This window comes from Aquarana catesbeiana, linkage group LG04, assembly GCF_042186555.1.
Source record: "Aquarana catesbeiana isolate 2022-GZ linkage group LG04, ASM4218655v1, whole genome shotgun sequence".
NCBI lineage: Eukaryota > Metazoa > Chordata > Amphibia > Anura > Ranidae > Aquarana > Aquarana catesbeiana.
The window spans coordinates 385016068-385022331 of record NC_133327.1 but is presented as its reverse complement, the minus strand read 5'-3'; positions in this window follow the sequence as shown (position 1 = coordinate 385022331).

The window sequence follows — 6264 nt, the reverse complement described above, 5'->3', positions numbered from 1 at the left end:
AAATTAAGTGGAAGAACGTGCCCTCAGCCATCCCGCGTCGAAGGCACAGGGAATTGGATGTTCTTTTAAGTTTAAATAGCAATTGCGGTGTGAAGTATGCTCTGTATAATAGCTTAGTCTGGATCACTTTATCCCTGGAAGAGATGACAGAGGGGACCTGCACGGGAAGAATTTCCCCCCAAATCTCCTCCGTCAGCTCGGGTATGTCCGATTGCCATTTATGTTCAATAGCGGTGAGCCTAGTAGTAGTAGAATGTAATAGAGTCTTATAATAGGACGAAATTAGTTTGTCGTGAGAGGGGTCAGTCAGTAAAAGCTCAAGTTGGGAAGGTTGCATCTCTGTATTATGAAGCCCAAATTGTGCAGCTGCAGTATGTCTTATCTGTAAATACTGAAAGTAGGCCGTGCTTGGGAGCCCAAAATCCCTCTGAAATTCCATAAAAGATCAGAATGTATTGTCTAGAAACAAGTGTGATATTGTTTTTACCCCTTTCTTTGCCCAGTATCCCCGTCAGTTCTCTGGTTAAATTCTGGCAAACATGGGTTTCCCCATAATGGAGCATTAGGAGACAGGACAGCCCTGGAACTGGGGGGTAGTAGTTTAGAAATTTTAAAAATCTGCAGTGTCATGGCCAGAACCTTTACTCCCTCCCTCCCCCTAAGTGACATGTGATGTATTAGGTTTTGGAGGGATTCATATGAGGTGAGGATGGCTGCCTCAAGAGCAGTAGCTGCATTGTTGGCCTCTGGAAAGAACCACCAATGGGCATGTGCTAGTTGTGAGGCGATATAATATGTTTGGAGACATGGGAGTGCCAGTCCCCCTTCCAAGGTAGGTAGTTGTAGGGTGTGTTTGGCAATCCTCACTACACCGCCCCTCCATATAAAATTAGTGATTATAGAGTCTACTTCCTTAAATTTAGCTTTTGTTATATAGATTGGTGAGTTGCTCAGAACATAAAGGAATCTCGGGAGGTAAATCATTTTAAAGATATTTATTCTTCCTAAGAGCGTAAGCGGGAGGTTATTCCATGTTTTCAGTGTGTTTTTTAATCTACTAATAAGGGGGTCTATATTAATCTTGGCATAGGAAGAGATAGGTTGTTCTATCAAAACCCCTAGGTATCTAAAGTTGTGAACTATTTGTAATGGGCATTCTTGAGGTAATTTTATTTGAGTCTCTCAGTCGATCTGGAACAATAAAGATTTGTCCCAGTTGACCTGAAAGCCTAAAAAAATGGCCAAACCGCCGGATGATTTCCAGCAGGGCCGGGAGTGACGACTGGGGGTCCTCCAAATATATCAACATGTCATCCGCATATAAGGACACTTTTTCTTCTAGGCCCCCAGTCGTCAGTCCCTTAATTCCCCCACTGGATCTCACCAACGCTGCCAAGGGCTCTATTGCTATTGCGAACAGGAGTGGTGATAGTGGACACCCTTGTCTTGTACCTCTTTTTATCTGAAAAGCTTTTGATACGGACGTATTTACTCTCAATCTAGCGATATGGTTTGGAATAAAGGAGGCATACCCACTTTATGAAAGTGGAGCCAAACCCAAATTTAGCTAGGACTTCAAAAAGATATGGCCATTCGACTGAGTCGAAGGCCTTGTGAGCATCTAAGGCCAATACAGCGCGGGTACCAGTTTTGTCGTGAATTGCCTGTAGATTAGTATACAGTCTACGTAAATTGATAGAGGTTGACCTTCCAGGTATGAATCCTGTTTGATCTGCCCCCACAATGGTTGCAATCACTGCATTTAATCGTTTAGCAAGTACTTTGGCTAAAATCTTTACATCAGAGTTGATAAGCGAGATTGGCCGGTATGATTTGCATAAAAGGTGGTCTTTATGAGGCTTAGGGATTAACACTATCAACGCTTCTGACATGGAGGGGGGTAGCTGACCTGTTTTAAGGGCAAAATTGTACATCCTTAACAAATGTGGCATTAACCGGTCCCGAAATTGCATGTACCACTCAATAGGGAACCCATCAAGGCCTGGAGTTTTATGTCTGGCGAATGATTGTATTGCCTCCCCTATTTCGTCTACCGTCAATGGGGCATCAAGTGTGGCTGCCTGAAGCTCCGTTAACTTTGGGAGTGAAATTTCCGAGAGATAATCGTCTAGTTCCACTATTGTATAGTGAGCTCTGGTTGTGTATAGAGTGGAGTAGAACACGACAAATGCTTCCATAATGTCTTCACTCTGTTCCACCACTATGCCAGCTAAATTTTTAATTCTGGGGATATTGCAGGGTTGGTAATCCGGTCTAGCTAGATATGCTAATAGTCGACTATTTTTATCCCCGAATTCAAATATACGTTGATTCTGATATAGAAGTTTTTCCAACTCTCTCGCCTTGTGTCGCCAAGTGGCGTGTGTCGCAGAAGTAGGGCCATTAGAATACGCAATCTCTGCAGCCCTAAGCTCACCCTCTGCGTCCACTAGTCTGGACTGTGATGCCTTACGGGCCTGTCCAATCGCAGCTGCAAAAGAACCACGAGTGGTGGCCTTAAAGGCATTCCAAACTGTCAGGGCATCTGCACTATGTTTGTTGTTTATCCAGTAAAGTTTCATATCTGCTGAACTCTGGTCTATCACGGCCTGATCCGCTAACCACAGTGTGCTCAGCCTCCACACCCTATACGAGGAAGGCGTGTTAAAGGCCAGGTCCACCATCAAAGGTGAATGGTCAGACAGTGCCCTAGGAAGATATTTAATTCCTGCTATTAAATGAAGTATATCAGAGGAAACCAAACAGAGATCAATTCGTGATAGAGTATTATGAGAGCCAGATTGACACGAGTATTCCTTCACATTAGCATGTCTCCATCTCCAGGCCTCCACCAGGTCAAATTGAGTTAGGTAAGATCCTAAGGGCGTTGGGGATGATGTAGAGCATCGGAATCTGTCCATAGAATTATCTAGAACAGTATTGTAATCCCCAGCTATTATTAATGGGCCTTCAGCAATTTCAAGTATTGTTCCCATCACCTTCTCAAAAAAATTTTTAGTGAAGGGTGGTGGGACATAAATGTTTATCACAGTGTATGGTTTACCTAGAAGTTCCATTACCAGGATGACAAAACAGCTATTTGGATCAAGTTTAATATGTTTAATTGAGATTGGTGCTGATTTGGCTATGAGAATAGATGTCCCTCGGGCAAAGGAAGAGTAGGTGGAATGTAGAGCATAAGCTATTTTGGCTCTTTTAAGGGCCATAACCCTGGAGCCCTGGAGATGGGTCTCCTGGAGAAGGATTACATGCGGTTTGTGACGTGCTAAATAATCAAACATCACTGAGCGTTTTACCTTAGAATTAAGCCCCCTAACATTCCATGAGATCAGACACAAAGTATTCATTTCCAAGTGTAAAACATAAGTTTGCACGACCATCTCCCGAGGCACCTCAGAGTCCACCAGCGTGTGGAACCCCAATCTCCTCGAGAGGTGGGGGCGCAACCCCGGAAACATTTGTAAAAAAATATTATGTTGTCAAGCACGTATACCTGAGCACCTTGATGATCTATCCGCTCTGTGAACCTGTAATCATTTGTCATAAAATAATAATCATGTAACCATAGCTTTAACAATGCCAATACATAGAAGGTTTTCCGACCCTCCCTAACCCTCCCGGCTCCCATTCCCCAACTCATGAGAGCTTTGTACCCTAAACTGAAACTGCATAGCAGGGGGTGTTTAGAACAGTCCCGTGGTCAATAAACCTGAGATAATACTATTCAGGGGGAGGCTGTGAACACAAGCTACCACCCGTGATCACTTCCCGAGCTGAATAGTCAGCAGCCCGGCCTTAGAAAAATATTCTTCCGAGTGTTTGCAGAAAAGTTTCAGTTCCGGCCCACCGGGCTATAACAAGACTGGTCAGCCAATAGAAGGATACCAACAGTTCCATCTTTGGACGGGCAGTATTGGGTTTCTTAATCTTCCTGTAATTGGATAAATGCCAATATGAGAATGTCAAAGTCCTTATGCTGATTCTCAATTTTCTCTGTTGATATTAAAAGAGCGTTTATCAAGGATGTCGATGAACAGAGAATTTTGTTGTTATTGGAACAATAAGGAGATGTAGGGGTCAGCGAGGGGGTGATCTCCGTGGCAGGTTCCTTTGCTCCAAAGGTCCTAGCGTGTCTGCCCAGTGAGCTGCTTCTTTCGGATCAGTGAAAAAATGGGCTTTGCCCTGGTGAATAACACGAAGGCGTGCAGGGTATAGCATACTGTATGGTAGTTGTAGATCACGTAGGCGCCTCTTGACCGCTAGGAAAGTGGCACGTTGTTTCTGCGTGGCTACCGAAAAGTCAGGGAAGATGGTGATGCCATTACCGTTGAAAAGTATGTTTCCCTTTTCTCTGGCTGCCCTGATGATGGCTTCTCTATCCCTAAAATGCAGCAACTTAATGAGCATAGCACGTGGGGGTGCCCCAGGGGGTAAGGGACGCAGCGGAACCCTGTGGGCTCTCTCGATGGCAAACATGGTGGAGAAAACTTTGGCACCAAACACTGACATCAGCCATTGCTCCATAAAATTTTCTGGGGCCTTGCCCTCTACACCTTCCGGAAAGCCTAGGAAACGGAGATTATTGCGTCTCAGGCGGTCTTCCATATCTGTGAGCTTATCAGACATATAATCTTGGGCCTGGCGCAACTCCCTGACAGAACCCTGTAAGGGACGCATGTCATCCTCTAAAAAATCTCCTATGCGCTGTTCCGCATTTTGCACCCTATGTCGCAGATTTTGCACATCATGCTTCAGGAATGATAGATCAGTTTTAATTGAGTCCATCTGAGTGGTGAAGGAAGCATGGCTGTGCTGTATAGCCTCCATGATTTGTGAGAGAGAGGGCTCTGCAGGGACTGCAGCTACATCAGCACTAGGATAAGATACTGAGTCAATGTCATCTGGGGAGGTGGACAGAAGGGGGTCTTCAGGGCTACTGCCAGGGGCATGTTGTGACTCACCCTTCCCTCGATGCTGCTGGATTGTCAGGGAGGTGGATGGATGGCCTTGCTTCTGAGCGTGGAGCCGGCCGGCGCCATTTTGCTGCGGCGGGCATGGCTGCGATGGCGGACCGAATCCCGGGGCTTCCTCCATGGCCGGACCGTATTTGACCATTGCCAGGGGTGCTCTGGAGACCTGGGATGTTACTGAGCTCGAGGATGGATGCAGATGGCGGCCGGGCTAGCAGGATGGTTGGAGGATCTAAACGGGACGGACGGAGCTCAGGCTTTACACGTCCTCACATCCCGGTCATTGGCCATGCCCCCCCGAAGCGTGACATGTTGGGTATCAATTTACTCAGCCTAATATTATCTTTCACAATATAAAAATTGGGCTAATTTTACTGTTGTCTTATTTTTTAATTAAAAAAAATTTATTTTTTCTAAAAAGAAGTGCGCTTGTAAGACAGCTGCACAAATACGGTGTAACAAAGTATTGCAACAACCACCATTTTATTCTCTAGGGTGTTAGGAAAAAAAAAAAAAAAAAAAAAAAATATATATATATATATATATATATATAAATGTTTGGGGGTTCTAAGTAATTTTCTAGCAAAAAAAAAAAAAAACCAACCCGTTTTTAACTTGTAAACACCAAATCTCAGAAAGAGGCCCGGTTCTTAAGTGGTTAAGGCTTAATGTACACAGGACATTTTAAAACCTCCCCTGAATAATTTAACTTGACAGATAGTTTTGCCACGTTTAGGAGCGTTTTTTTTTTTTTTTTTCAAATAGTCAAAAATGTATCTCCATTAAAAACACCTATAAACGAAATGTGGCTAAACACAAGTTACCGCGTTCACAAGTTACCGCGTTTACAAGCTGTTACAGGCATTTGGCGTTTCAAATGCCTCTGAACATCTGTCCTGAACGCATTTTTTTGCTTTCCAAAAAATGCTTCTATACTCAACTGTCTACAAACAACTATAAACGACCCTGTGTACATGAACTGATAAGATAACTGAGGAGAGTTCAGGGGCAGCTGAAAAAAAACACCCAAATGCTCCTAAATGTCCGTTTACCAGCAGTAGTGTACATGAGGCCTAAGAACTATTTTCAGCATAAGCATTGTGTACCTAGAACGGATGCTGGTTAGAAGCCAAAGGGTAGTCACATAAAATATTGATTTGATTTAGACTTTTCTTCTTCACTTTGCATTTTGTAAATGGATACAAATTAACAAATAAATTATATATTTTGTAAGCATTTTACTTTTTTTTTTTTTTTTTTTTTTTTAACACCT